The sequence below is a fragment of the Myotis daubentonii genome, chromosome 14 (genome assembly GCF_963259705.1).
Source record: "Myotis daubentonii chromosome 14, mMyoDau2.1, whole genome shotgun sequence".
Taxonomy (NCBI): Eukaryota; Metazoa; Chordata; class Mammalia; order Chiroptera; family Vespertilionidae; genus Myotis; species Myotis daubentonii.
The window spans coordinates 25171575-25187105 of record NC_081853.1 but is presented as its reverse complement, the minus strand read 5'-3'; the positions used below and the strand labels follow the sequence as shown (position 1 = coordinate 25187105).

The window sequence follows — 15531 nt, the reverse complement described above, 5'->3', positions numbered from 1 at the left end:
TCAATAATAAGGTAACAATTTGTTTTCAGAATGGGACATGTTCTTTTATAAAGAGCTAATTTGCCAGTGTTTTAGACCTACATGTTTTGTTTTCTGACTAACTGCTTACCTGTATCATGGCAATTTATATAAGTACTCTCTAATTTGTTGTCAAAACAAAAGCAGTATCCACACCAAAACTCTTCATGATATATAACATGTATAAAACATGAGAAACAAATTTAGAATGGATTATGACTTTGACTTACTTTTTTACATGTAAGTCAACTAAAAAGGGCTTAAATATGTGAAAACAATAAGAAAAATATTAATAAAGATAATTTGAACAAAATCTCTATCTGAAAAATTAAAGAATGCTGACTCCAGGTTAAAATCATTATAATAGCTTTCCTTCAAACTTGTCTCAATTTCCCTTTGAAATACATATGAATTCATTAAGAAGTAATGAAACTAAAGAAGGAAGAACGTAAAGATTTTTGGGAACTTCTATTTCTAGCTTGTAGCCCTAAGAGTTGAATCAAACAGAAAACTGGCCAGCTCCTGCGACTTTCAGAGGCAGGCAGAATTCTATAACCTTTCCCAAAACTCTATCCAACAACTAAGATCTATAATTTCCTTTCTGTATCCATTCAGTATCGTATTGTACCATAGAAGGTATAGTTTCCAGACATAAATTTTATTTTATATATATTTTATCATGTTTATATACATTTTACTTCAAATATATTTTATTTTATAAATATAAACTTTATTTATAATATTCATATTAATAAAATATAGGTATATGTGTTAAATTGTAATTAAAAAGTTATATAATTATTAATATAAAGTATATTAATATTTCTTACATTACTTTATAAATAAATATACTAAAATACTATAAAATTATACTATGATATATAGCATTAATTTCAATATAGGGCAGAAACAAGATCCATTCTGGAGGCAATAAATATCAAGGACTATAGTCTTTGCATGTCCTCCCTCTGGCCAATTCAGATTGGCTTATATTCATTAGATTATAAATTAATCTACTCACCCCTGTAAGTCAGAGAATGAGGCTGTGAAGATAGCAGACAAGCCCCTCACATTTCAACAGAACCCACATAAGGTAGGGGCTCTTCATATCTACTCATCCAACTTTTTAATATCTGAATAAGATTTTTACCAGAATTTAAGCAGATAATAATACAGCAAAAGGGCAATTTACTCAGACTAGTTTGTCCAAAATGGTATAAATGGTAAAGTTGATGTACGAAATTTTTTAAAAAATTAACAATGGAAACAAGTGAAAACTTATCAAAGAATTACTTCCCCAAAAAGCTCTGGGCCTACATAATTTTATAGATTTTTTCCCCCAAAATTTTAAGGAAGAGATAATTTTCTTGCTATATAAACTGTTTGAGTAGAAAAAAATATAGTGACCAAATTAATTTTTCAAAAGTAGTATAATATTGATATTAAAAACAAGAACAAAGAGAAAAATACTAATACCATGTATTAAGCTAATATTATAAATAAAATGCTAATCAACAAATTCAACAGTATACTAAAAGAATAAATCACCATAATCAAGTTACATTTATCTCAGAAAGGAAAAGACAACTTAATATTAGAAAACCTATTAAAATAATGGTAAGAGCACTAGTCAAATTTTAAAAAGAAAACATGATTATCTCAAAAATGCAAAATAACCCTTGAATTCAACATCCATTCTTGATAATATTTCTTTAAAAAATCTAAGAAACTTTAATAACAAGAATATTTGTTTCAAACTTAAATGTGAAATACTATAGCAGCATTTCCCCAAATGTGTTCTTAAGATTTTTCCAACAAAAAAGCTTCCACCATAAAATATATTTGCATATGTTGTTCATCTTTGGAGATTAATAAAGTACATTAATATTGTATATAGTCTGTAGGCCCTAAATTAAAAACATACACAGTATCAACAATAACAATCTGCTTAACTGTTTAACTCACTTCTTCTCAAACTTACTTGAACATTTGTTTCTTCACTTTCCATTATTTCATTCCTCAACCCACTTTACTATGATTTGTCACCTATCTTTTTACTGAAAGTCAAGCAAAAGTAACATGTTAGCTCCTTCTTGCTAAAGCCATTTAACTTTTCTTGATTTCATTCTATTTATCCAGTGGTGCACTGGTAAAGGTTCAACAATGGCTCTCCTTGTAGGGCAGTGGTTCTCAACCTTGGCTGCACATTAGAATCACCTGGGAATCCTTTTAAAATCCTGATTTCTGGGCCTCATCCTCTGGAAATTCTGTTTCTTTGTTATGGGGTGGGGCCACAACCTTAGTAACAAAGAAACAGAATATCCGGAGGATGGGGCCCAGAAATCGGGATTTAAAAAAGATTCCCAGGTGATTCTAAGGTGCAGCCAAGGTTGAGAACCACTGTTGTAGGGAAAAACACTCTGACTTATATAGTGTTTGCTAATATCTGTGGTGTAGACGCTCCCACCAGGATTGATTTCAGGCTACCAATGTAATGTCACTGAAAACAGAATGAGGAAGAGCTGTAGTAGCACACAACAGTATACAGTATCTACACAATACAGATACAATCAACATGAACACCTCAAAAGTGTAAAATAATTAGGAAGTGATGCAACTGGTGTGTTCATTACTTCTGTTTTTAAGACCACTTGTTAAATTGCAAGTATATACCATTTAATTTTTAATAATGGCTGTGGATAACAATCAGCTCACAAAAATCCTGAAAATTTCACAATTGACTTCTTCAAGCCAGTCTGAGCTGGCTCCTGCCTCTGCAGCATTTGACATTTTGACCATCCTCTACTATTAAAACTATCTCCTCCCTTTGCTTCCCAGAGACCAGTTTCTCTGAATTCTTACCCTACCACAGAACTGCTATTTTTGTCTGTTCTCTTGGTACCACTTCTTTCTGAGACCTTCTATTTTATGTGTTCTGCAAGTTCCTTCTTGGTCTCACTGTCACCCATAAACACTTGATAGTAGCTCCCAAATTTTCTTCTCTAATCACAACTCTTCTCTCAAGAATTCTAAATCTGTTTTTCCATGTTTCTTTTGAACACCCCTGTCTGAGATTCTTCAGGAACCTCAAATTCAGCATCACCCAGACTGACTCCCTCTGCAGAAGTAAAGAAACACAATTCAACACATAATTGGAGCACTTCTTGTTCCCTGCAAGATTACAAGAAATTCCGCTCTCTACTTGTCTTTTAAAGTACAATAAAGGAGATTCAATTTATATCCACAACCAACCCTTCCTTCATCTCCTTTCTCCAAATATTTTCCCCCTTCCCTTCGATTTTTTTCATACACCATTCTCTCCAAAGTATCTCCTTCATTAAAGCCTTCCCAACTAAACACTTTCCCCTTCTGAGCCCAGTAATTTCATAATCTCTCCTTCTTCTCCAGCACTTTATTATATATATCAACTTAAATCTCTTCCAGCTTTTCATGTCCAGTCCCTTTCCACTCATTCACCAATACTTTGTCACAAAAATCTAGGAGCTGAACTGGTAACTTTCTAAAGGGAAGGGAGGGAAAGGGAAGAGGGTGTTATATTGTCAAATGAAAAGTCTCTTTGGTAAACTGGGAAAATTGTAAGAATATGAATACTCCCAAACAACTAATTTTTATCCCATCAAATAAAATACATGGATCTACTACTTCCCTCCCCTCCTCAAAATTACCAGTTGATTCCATTAGAGGGCAGACTCAATTACAGCCTTCCCTAGATTTTTTATAATGGCCATACAAAATTTGGTATTAAATGACCTCTATATCCTGGGATGACAAAATAAAATTACTTCATTTTAGTTTAAGAGTAATTTAAGAAAGAAAGAAAAATAGAAATAAAGAATCTCCTAACAGTGGTTGATTTTAAGTGGTGGTGAAGTTATTCAATATAAATTGAACATTTGGTGATCTAATATTAGCAAGTTGCTCATCACTTATAAGACACATAAACAGATTTGCAGTGAACCAGAACAACTAAAAGTTTAGATATAATTCATGGTTACATCTGAATATGGTAATTCTCGTGTAGATCTAATTGTTAAGTGTGCAATGGTGGTGGTGAGGTGTAGACATCTCATTCTCTGTCAAGTTAAATACTGGACAATTAGGTTCTTGCTAAAGAGTGCAAGATAGGGTTCTTGGCAACTTATTTTTTATTTCTGTGCTTGTTTCTTCATCTGCAAAACAGAGATAACAGTGTATACCTTACATGATTGTTGAAAGAATAAAATGAGATAATGTATGTAATGTGCTTAAAATAGATCTTAATACAGGATAAGTGCTCAATAAATATTAACTATTACTATTAATAGCTAGATTACTTTTTTGATGCTTGAGATAATTAAAATGAGTCCTTGAGAAGGATAGTAAAATGATGTTTTGGCTAAGACTAAAGGGTAGACTGAATTAAATGAAAACATTCTCTAAATATGAAATTGTATGGTTACATTTATAAATCGATCATAAACTAAATTATCCTAATGATTAATGTTACTCTAAAAATCATGATAGCTATTTAGGATTAGCAAGTAGAATGGGCTTGCAGATTTGAAATAAAAAGCAACAACTATTTGCTGAGCATCTGATATTTGTTAGCAGTGTTCTAGGCACTGGGGATAAAGAATTAATGTAATGGACAAATATTCCAGCTCTTGTGTAACTGCATATATAAAGATTCAATTAGATGCTAAAGGATCATGTAATATATTTTATGTTTAGAAAAAAATAGGAATTAAGGTTGCTAAAGAGAATTAGGAGTTAATTCAATAAGACATTATGCTTTACCAGGATTCATTAATTAAAGTCTATTGATCCCCTTCTCCTAACTTGAAGATTAGGGATTCAATAATTTGTTAAAAAAAAAATCAATCAACATCATTTATAAGTTAAAACTAATTTTATTTAGTCTCAGAAAGAGCAGCATAAACTTTTTTTTCACATTAAATTTAGAATAAAAACCTCCCTAATGTAGTGTGTGTGTATATGCGTGTGTGTGTATGTGTATGTGTATGTGTGTGTGTGTGTGTGTGTGTATATATATATATATATATATCTAATATGCAAATTCTCCCCTCGGGAGTTCGACCCGAGACCGGGAGTTCAATCGATCACTACGATGTGCGCTGACCAGCAGGGGGTGGCAGGGAACGAAGGAAGGCCCCAGACGGCCCTGATCACTGGCCATGCCTAGAGACCCTACCTGTGCACGAATTTCGTGTGCACCGGGCTTCTAGTGGTGATTATAATTGATAACACTGTATTGTATAACTTAATTTTGCTGAGAGTTGAACTTAAATGTTCTCTCACACACAAAAAAAATACGTGAGGTGATTGGATGTGTTAATTAACTAGATGGAGGGAATCTTATATTATATATATATAAATAATCATCATGATGTATGTTAAATATCTTACAATTTTATACGTCAATTATATCTCAACAAAGAAAAATAACCTTACTTCATCATTTGATTAGCATACAGAAGTATATTTCACCTCCATATTAGAGTTAGAGACCTAACTGAACAAAGAGATGCTGGGAACTGGGAAACAAAAACGAAGGGAGTCATTGCAGGGAGAGAAACAGAAACAAAAAAAGTAAACAAAGAAAAGAGGCTTGAATATGGGAAACATCAGGAATGAAGAAAAAGGTGAGAAAGGGAGAGAATAAGAGCCAAAGCTAGAGCAAAATACAGGGGTACGGGGGGAAAGAGGGGAGAAGAAAAGAAGGAAGAAGGTAGAAAGGAGAGGAGAGGCTCAGAAATTCAGATTAGTCAGAGTTAATAACTTTTGGTATTTAAGCTTACCTATTCACTTTGGATATAAGCATCAGAAAGGGTCATTAGTATTTTAAATATTGTGCAGAAATTAATAAGCCACCAAAATTATTTAGCCAATAAATTATGTGTAATTGGTAATTACACATACATGTTACTTTCAGGAGCCATCTTTGCTTTTCTCTAAACTCACATTTTCCCTACTTCTGTGCCTCTGCTCATACTATTTGTCCATTTGAAAGGCTTTGTCCACCATCACTCCACATTCAATGAACAAGAATCAATAAGTATTTATTGAGTACCTATTATATACCAAATACTGTTCTAGGCACAATTCAAAGTTTTACATATATTCTAATAAAAAGTATAAGCTGTTTTAATAACACATAATGAAAATGAACTATTTTAACAAAATATTCTACCAGACTTAAAATGAAATTGTTTATTCTTTAGCTAACCTTTTTCTTCACCTTATACCACAAGCACTTAAATAATCCTTATGAAAATAATGTACCTTATTTAAGAATTCCCCAAAATACAGCGAGGATATTCCTATGAGTCTAAGTCATCCAGATCCTCCAAAGTGCAATTAATCTGTCATAATTCTATCTGCTAAATGTTGACAATAATAGTTTAAGCCTGTAATAACTAAGTGAAATAAGTTGGATAATAAAAGTTATTTGAACTTTCATTGACATAAAAATGGAATCACAAAGACATTCCCAAAATGGGTAGTCATGCCTAGTCTTGATCAACCATGACATTACATCACAGGAGCAAGAACAAATGACTTCAGGATCAGCAGCGTGACTGTGATTTACGTAACTCACTGCTGCAGAAATTTGCATTACTCGTGAAAAATATCACATGGAAGAGGAACTACAAATATTAAAATTGGAAATAAATGATGGCTGAGAAGGCATTAAAGAATAGTACTTTCCTGTAAAAAAAACTGTGGAACTAACTGTACAGATATGTTTAAAATAGAATTTGCATCACATTTAGGGAAATGTAACTTGTAGTTCAGAGAGGAAGGGAGAGGGAGAGAGATAGAAACATCAATAATGAGAGCTAATCATTGATCGGCTGCCTCCTGCACGCCCCCAACTGGGGATTGAGCCCGGAACCCAGGCATATGCCCTTGACTGGAATCAAATCTGGGACCCTTCAGTCCACAGGCTGATGCTCTATCCACTGAGCCAAACTGGCCAGGGCTAATATAAAGGTTTTTAAACGCTTATCCTCAAATCTATAGTTGCCTTGTGTCAAGTCAGCAACTACGGGTTTATGAGCAACATCAGTCCATAGACCATAGTTGGAGTATCACTCACTGCTTTTTTCATGTCTCACATTTTCCTCCTTCTTCATTCCTAGCCCTCCTCATATTTATGTCCAGATTTTGTGATAGCCTCCTAACTGCTTTCTCTGCATACTACTGCCAGATTAATCTTCTGATAAAATAATCTCACTCCTCTTCTCAAGACCTGGAATCTTATCACTCCTTTTAAGATAATATCCACACTGCTTTGCCTGCATTCCAGATCCTTTGTCATGTTAACGAAAAATCTGTATCTCCAAATATATTTCTCACTAACTCACATACATGCATTCGCCACGTCAAATGGGTTGATCTCTGCAAAATTCCTCCTCCAAATCCATGCTTATTCTAAGGCTTTGTTTTCTTACACTGGATATTCTTTTCCCCTCTTCAGCTATCTCAAGCTCTGAATTTTATTTTTTGAGGTAAAATTCACAGAACATAAAATTCACTGTTTAAAAACATACAAGTGGGTGGCATTTAGTATATTCTTAGAGCTGTGCAACCAACACCTCTATCTATTTCCAAAACATTTTAATCGCCTCAAAAGGAAATCCTATACCCATTAAACAGTCATTCCGCCTCCCTTTTCCCCAGGCCCTGGCAACTACTAATCTGCTTTCTATCTCTTTAGATTTATCTATTCTGGATATTTCATATGAATGGAATTGTACTTTGATTCCCTTCTTTGTTTATTTTTCTGTATATTTTTTAGCTGTTTGTTGTTTTGTTTTGTTTTTCCTCATAAGGTTACTCTGTCAATCCCTGAACTTTTGAAGTCAAATTCAACTCTTCCCTTCTCTACAAGGTTTTTCCTGTATATATTCTATCCTCCATGCCACACTGATCTTACCATTCTCTGAATTTTTGTAGCATTTGTTTTCTGCCTTACTAATTTTAGTCTTTAATCGTATACTGCTTTGAATTATTGGTTACAAAAATTAAATTTACCTCTTTTTTATTCGTGTAGGTTACAAAATTCTAGTTCTAGGAGCTTTGGTATCTCCCTTTGTGCCTCTAGAACCTACTTGAACATGTGTGCAATTCACGGTCATATATAAATGAATAATAAATTAAGGGAATTAAAGTCTGTATCATCAATGAGAGCTTCAAAGTTGTTTCAGTTTTTTATACGTCCTTCTATCATGTTCTATCCTCCCTACCACTTTGCTTCTTTCTCTTGGTATTGTGTCTACCAGGGCAATTTTCAACCTTTTTCATCTCATGGCACACATAACTATGAAAATTCTGTGGCACACCAAAGAATACATTATATTTTTTGCAGACCTAAGAAAAGTAGGTATAATTTTGATCGATTTAAAAATAATAATAATAGTAATTAACTACCCTTTTTGCTCCAAAGTGACTTTTAAAAAAATCAGGTGCCTATACTTATATATAAAGATTTCTGGTACCAAGAATTAACTAGTCAGATGCAACCTTATTCTGCAATGTGACCAGTAAGATGCAACTCTATTATATGACCTATATATTTATGGTTCAAGACAGGGCATTCAGACCAGGCAGCTATTGCTGTGTTCACTGTTGTCATTTTCTGTTTGATAATCTGGAAAAAAAGGTCAGTGCCCCTAACTGAAAAGTCAGGTATTGCATGTTTTAAAAATTCTTGCTTCATACCAGTGTGCCACTTGCAGCACACCAACACACCAGTTGAAAATCACTGTCCTAGCAGGATATAAACAGGTGTGGCTGCAGGGGGATAATAGGTGCCCAAGGGTGGAGAAGGTACAAATTCCCTGCATTGATCTTTTGTTAATAGACTTCTACCTTGGTCCTACATCCACAGACGAAGGCCTACTAAATGTGAGTGTTCGGAGATGTCACAAGGTCACATTAAAAAAAAAGGTTTGTTTATTTGCTTCGCTTTTATATGTAAATCAATGTCTTGGTATTCTGACTTGAAGGTGCTCATAAACCCATCTCTACCTTGTAAAAGGAGATTAACTGTTAAATAATTATGATGATAATACTTGTGATTCATGTATGAAATAGCTGATCAATTACATTTTTTATATATCATGACAAATTAATAGGCCAAAACTTGATAGTGTTTTACCTAACAGTTAACAAAAAGTTTGAAAGGGAACTAGTTTTATTTGATGCATGAGTACTAAGTGTAAATAACATTTCATATTGTACATTACTGTGAACTTTTCTCCAGCAGTAACATTAAATAGGATTTGTTACAGTTCCCATTGGAAGGCTCCAAATAAGAATGTAAAACAGTGCTCTGGCCCTTAGGCCATTTAAAACCTGTTCTTCTGACCAGAACACCTAAACATTTTAACACAGAATGCTGAAGTCTATAATTAACATTTTTTCCCTTTCATATGCCATTTTGCCTCTTTAGAATAGCAAAATGTAAACGTATTTTGGCATTAATTTCATATCATTATGTATCATAAAAATGCTACATAAAATAGAAATTAACATTTTGAAGAGTAATTTAGGAAATTCCCTAAAAATGTGGAGAATAGTAGCACTGAGTATCTCTTACAAGTGATACTGAAAAAAAAAAAGTCCTCAAAATTGTAAATCAAGTTAAAAATATTTACAAAGTATTTATAATGCACCCATCCCCTGTGTTATAGACTGTGAATTCGGGAAGGTATGTAGTACATATACAACATTCATTCCTATCTGTTAAGAATAAACAATTTTGATTGGTGTACAGAACTTGTACATAAAAATTGTAAGATATGACAGCAAAGAAAATGTGTAATATCCACATTAGGTTACATTTCAGAGTTGATCTGTCTTCTGTTTTACTTCAGTTAAGATTAAAATTAGTTTGTATTTTCTGAGTTTAAAAGCTGGTGGCTGGGGTAAATATTTCACACACACGTTGTATGACAAAGGAAATCAACCTGACATTTAAAAACTAAATGTGCAATAGTAAAAACATAATAATTTTGTGTACATATTGGGCTTTGTTAGGATCAAAGAGTATTCCAGCAGGCATAGTGGAATACACAGCATAAATCCTGTAAATGGCCTAAAGACACAGCCATGCCAACATGCTGAGTTCAATCACTTACTTATCTTGTCACCTTTTACAGAGCTGTGGTTATTTGCCTACCTACTGCTAGGTGCTGGTTCACCTACCCAGCGTTGTGTAGTCTCAGTTCTGAAAAGCACCTGTCTCACTATCTGTAAGGCCATGTTTCCAGGTGGGCAGATACTGTTTCTCATATGAAGATATTTGGTGCTGAGAAGTGAGTGGTCATTCAATAAATGTATATGGAGTTTGTGGTATTGAATACACTATGATAATATTTACAAAATTTGAAAGTTTTGGTTATATCTGCACTGAGCTGCATTCTAATATTCCATGTCACTCTAAGTATGAAAATCAATTCCATTTTACTTCATATAAGTTCCTTCAAAATTTACTTTGCTTATCTTTACCCCCAAAAGTTTCATGTTCATAGTTTATTGTAAGAGGTCAATAAGATATCTTCTGTAAATTTAAAATCAGAATGGAAATGTAATTAGATAATTTGATTGTAAATATAGAAGTTGGATATTGCTATAAAATTAATTTGACCAAAGGAGGGTCATTTGAAGTAGGATCTTGGTCTCCTTTTATTCAAATATTATATTCTAAACGTGGATAAGTTCTTAACAGGCCAACCTCCCGCGTCCCCTCCCCTCCGCCAGCCCAGCCTGATCGGCCCCCATTGCGGCAGGCTGGCCAGACCCCACCCATGCACAAATTCGTGTACTGGGCCTCTAGTTATATATAATATACAATTCATAACACATACATATAACCTAAAATAATAAGACGAGACTGATGTAGCTGGATTGGTTCAGTGGATAGAGTGTCAGACTGCAGACTGAAGGGTCCTGGGTTCAATTTTGGTCAAGGGCATATGCCCCAGTTGAGGGCTCAATTCCCAGTGAGGGGCAAGCAGGAGGCAGCCAATCAATGATTCTCTGTCATCATTGATGTTTCTATTCCTTTCTCTCTGAAATCAATACAAATATATTTAAATAATAATAATAAGAGATCTAGAAAAAATAAGGACACAGGTTTTCCCCTATGGCAGACATAATTCAAAGTCAGTCACTTAACTCCATGTTAGCCTAGCAATGCTGCCTAGCCACAAGGCCTGGGCCAGACTGTGGCCTCCTTTCAGTTATCATCTTTCCCACTAATGTTGTTGTTAGATCTAGATAATAATAATAATCATAAACTCCTGGAGAGATGTAATTTGTCCGCCTTCTTTATTGCTTTATCCTCCTCTAAAATAACTTTTGGCACAAAATAGAAGCTCAATAATATTTCGTGAATAAATAAATCTTCATTAAAAAGGATCTTCTTAGACTTGCTCATATCAAGTTTGTGTTACCCACGAACAAATTCTAAGAGCTATAAACTGAATTTGTTAGTTTGGGTTTTCCTTGAGCTTTATTAAGGATTAAATCATCAGAAATGGGGGAGGCATCCCGGCTGGTGTGGCTCAGTGTTTGAGCCGTGACCTGTGAACCAGGAAGTCAGGGTTCCCAGTCAGGGCACATGCCTAGGTTGTGGGCTCAATCCGCAGAGGGGGGCATGCAGGAGGCAGCCAATCAATGATTCTATCTCATCACTGATGTTTCTATCTCTCTCTCCCTCTTCCTTCTTTTTAGAAATCAATAAAAATAGATTTTTTTTAAAAAAGAAGAAATGTGGGAGGCAGAAAAAAGAGAGAATTAGTATCCCTAATATAAAATTTCTAAAAAGCTTTAGAACTTTGTTTTCATTTAGATAGTTTAAAGTCATTGGGCTGATACAAGTTGTTTATTTTTTTAAAAAAAAAAAAATCCCAAATAAAGTGACAAGAAAAATGTAACCTGGGTCAAAGGCAAAGCACTTTATTTTTCCTTTGAGATTTCTAAAACAATGCAACAGGGGAAAAAAGGAAAAATTAATTAATTCAAAGGCTATTTCTGCATGTGTTATACACATGTGTGCATTTGTGCAGATATTATATATGTGTGTATATATATATGTGTGTGTATATATATACATATACACACATATATGTAGATATATAGAACATTTCAAATCCCTAACAGCTAATAAAGCAACTTTTTTCTTAAAATAATAATTTTGGGGAAAGTATAGTATATATACATACTTTTCTTAAAAAATTTAAATGAGGATGACTTTAAAAAATAATTGGAAACTGTTTTTAAAAAGGTGTTTGTCGCTGTCTAATTATATTAAAGAGAACACAGACCCAAAGAAATCAATGAAATCAAACCCTATGGCTGGGTGAACAAAACTAAGAGACTGTAACAGAGATGGGATATTTTTCTCTCCCAGATAGAGGCTGGTATAGCAAAGAGTAAATATGTGACATAAATTATGAAATGAAATTGGGTATAACAGAACAGAATCATGCAGTGCCTTACATTATCTTCAATGGCTTTAAAGGAATAAAATATCTAGAGGATTTTTAATGTTTAAGTTATTCTTTGCCTAGATTTTTACTGATCAGGGTCACAGACACACACACAAAAGCTATAAGTGTATGTTTTTAATTATAGAAGTAATTTTACATTATTGGCTAAACTTTGGAAAAGAGAAATATATAGAAACAACAAAAAAAGACTTCCATAACCTCACTCTTTTAACACGTTAAGCGCCCAGTCAGTTACCAGTGACTGACACTGTACTTTCCGTCCAGAAGACAAAGCAGGCTGGGCACTTAATGTGTTAATATAACAGTCATAATATTTGTATATTCCCTTCCAGATGTTTTCATATACATATGTTTATTAAGGTTGCAATCAATAGAGCACATACATTTTAACTTAGTATTTTTCAGATTTGCTAGTTTTCTGAATTGCCATTGATAGTTGTATAACATTTCACCTAGTAATTACACCATAATTTACCTAACCAAATATTTAAGTGATTTCCAAATATTGGTTCCTATAACTATGCTTTTATGAATGTTTTTGTGTGTGGCTTTTCCTATATCCTCCGTTCTTTTGAAGAAGTCCCAGAAGTGGGGGTGAAGCATCAGAGTATGTGACATATTGCCCAATTGCTTTCTAAACAGCCTGGACTAAATCACAGTGACTTCAGAAACATAGGAGACTACAAGTTTCTTCATTCCAGAATAACAGAAATTTAGAATAAAAAACAACAACCCACAACTATCGATAATCACTAGGAAGGCCATGTTTTCTATTACTAATCGGGAATTAAGGTTTACAAATCCATTATCTTTTAAGTCTGTTTAATGTGAATCCTCTAGGGGCGGAGCATCCTTGGTGATCTTATAAAATCCAATCTTTGAAGTTGTACTCTTTGAACTTGGAGACTCAGGATCCTAGCAACCATTCTAAGGTGAGAAGAACCATTCTAAGATGAGTGACACTTGGACTAAGAAGTGAGTCACCTAGCTTTTTTTGACACAAGCATATCAACAATAACAATGAGCGTATTTAAGTAATAAAATGTCAGACTAATAAAGGTAATTTTACAGGATGATCCCAAGAGATTCTACCACTCCGCAGAATATGGCAAAGAACTTAACTATAGGCAAGGGTAAGGCCTACTAAAAATAATTCAAACTAAGTGCACTAACCAACGGACTCTGGGCTATCAGATTAGAGGCAGAAATCATCTTGAGTGAGGGGTTCCAAAACAGTATACATCAGCATTCCCTGGAGAGCTTGTTAAAACACATCCCCATAGTTTCTGATTCAGTTGGTATGGGGTAGGGCCTGAGAATTTGTATTTCTACCAAGTTTTCGGATGCTGCTGGTCCAAGGACCACACCTTGAGAAACACTGCCTTAGATTATTTCTGTATTGTTATTAAAATATTTATTGAGTGCCTATATGTGCTATAGGCTGGAGATAGAAAGAAGAATAAAACCCAGTCAGAACCTATTTCAAGAAACTGATAACCTATATTTTTTGTAGACATTGTACTACTTTAGTCCTAAGGATCAACAATTTGGACCTTGCTGAAAACAAAGTTTAAAAATATATTATATTGCCTTAAATAAACTCAGGATGTTTCGAATGAGTTCCAAATGCTTCAGGGAATATGTAGTAATCCTACATTGGCAAATGCCTGGGTATTTTCTTCACTCTTCTGGATTTTATTGACATATGCAAATAATTTGTTAAATTATCTTATTAATTTATATATACACCATTCATATGTTTTCTCTTTCATAAACTCTATCCACTGTATAAAACAAGAGAGAGAACCTATATACGTATTTTTCTACATGCAAAAGTTACTTATATAAGTGATCACCAACTGACAGAAAAGACCAATATTTAGTAAGGTAAGAGTTTGAGATTTTGTGCTTTAGATTCAGACTTCAACAATACTGTGGAAAAGTGAGTGACAAATAAGCAATATGCTTAGTCATAGGCATGTGGTGTCCAATACCTAACTGTTAAACACTACCTATCAGCTGATTCACAGAATTAATTAATTTGCTTTTGAGGTTGCTACTAAGCCTCTACTATTTCTAATTGAGATGTGTTGGCTTGCCATAACTATTTTCGGCAAAAAAATAAAAATAAATAAAGCAGCCGAAACCGGTTTGGCTCAGTGGATAGAGCGTCGGCCTGCGGACTGAAAGGTCCCAGGTTCAATTCCGGTCAGGGGCATGTACCTGGGTTGCGGGCACATCCCCAGTGGGAGATGTGCAGGAGGCAGCTGATCGATGTTTCTCTCTCATCAATGTTTCTAACTCTCTATCTCTCTCCCTTCCTCTCTGTAAAAAATCAATAAAATATATTTTTTAAAAAAATAAATAAATAAATAAAGCATATATGACATTTTATGATCTGTAGATTTTCCAAAGCATTAAATATTATTTATACTTCTTCAGTGTACTTTTTTCTGATGAGATTGAAAGAGTCCCCTCATTTCAATTTATCAGAAAGCTACTTTAAAAGTCTGGAAGAATTAGGGTTCCGGGTTCAATTTTGGTCAAGGGCATGTACCTAGGTTGCAGGCTCCTTCCGGGCCCAGGCCCTGGTCGGGGTTCATGCAGGATGCAACCAATTGATGTACTAGTATATCTCTCACATCGATATTTCTCTCTCTCTTTCCCCTCTCTCTTCCATTCTCTCTAAAAATCAATGGAAAAATATCCTCGGGTGAGGATTAAAAAAATAAAAGTCTGGAAGAATTAATTCATGTAAAGACTAGATAATTTGTCTGACATCACAGAGAAAATAGAAGGCACAGTGAGAAATAATATTCAGATAATTGATTACATTAACCAACATTAACCTTAATTATGATAAAATTTCATAGGTAAATTGATGTTTGGGAAAAACAACTTGATTTCTTTGAAGGAAAAAAATGATTCAAGAATGAATTACAACTTGTGGGGGTTTTTGTGTTTTTTTAAA

General features: G+C 34.0%; 1 protein-coding gene across 2 annotated transcripts in view; it reads right to left on the bottom strand.

The window, feature by feature from the left end:
* Positions 1–15531, bottom strand: part of PPARG (peroxisome proliferator activated receptor gamma) — a 137019-nt gene that overhangs the window by 114987 nt on the left and 6501 nt on the right. The gene's annotated exons all lie outside the window — the stretch shown is intronic.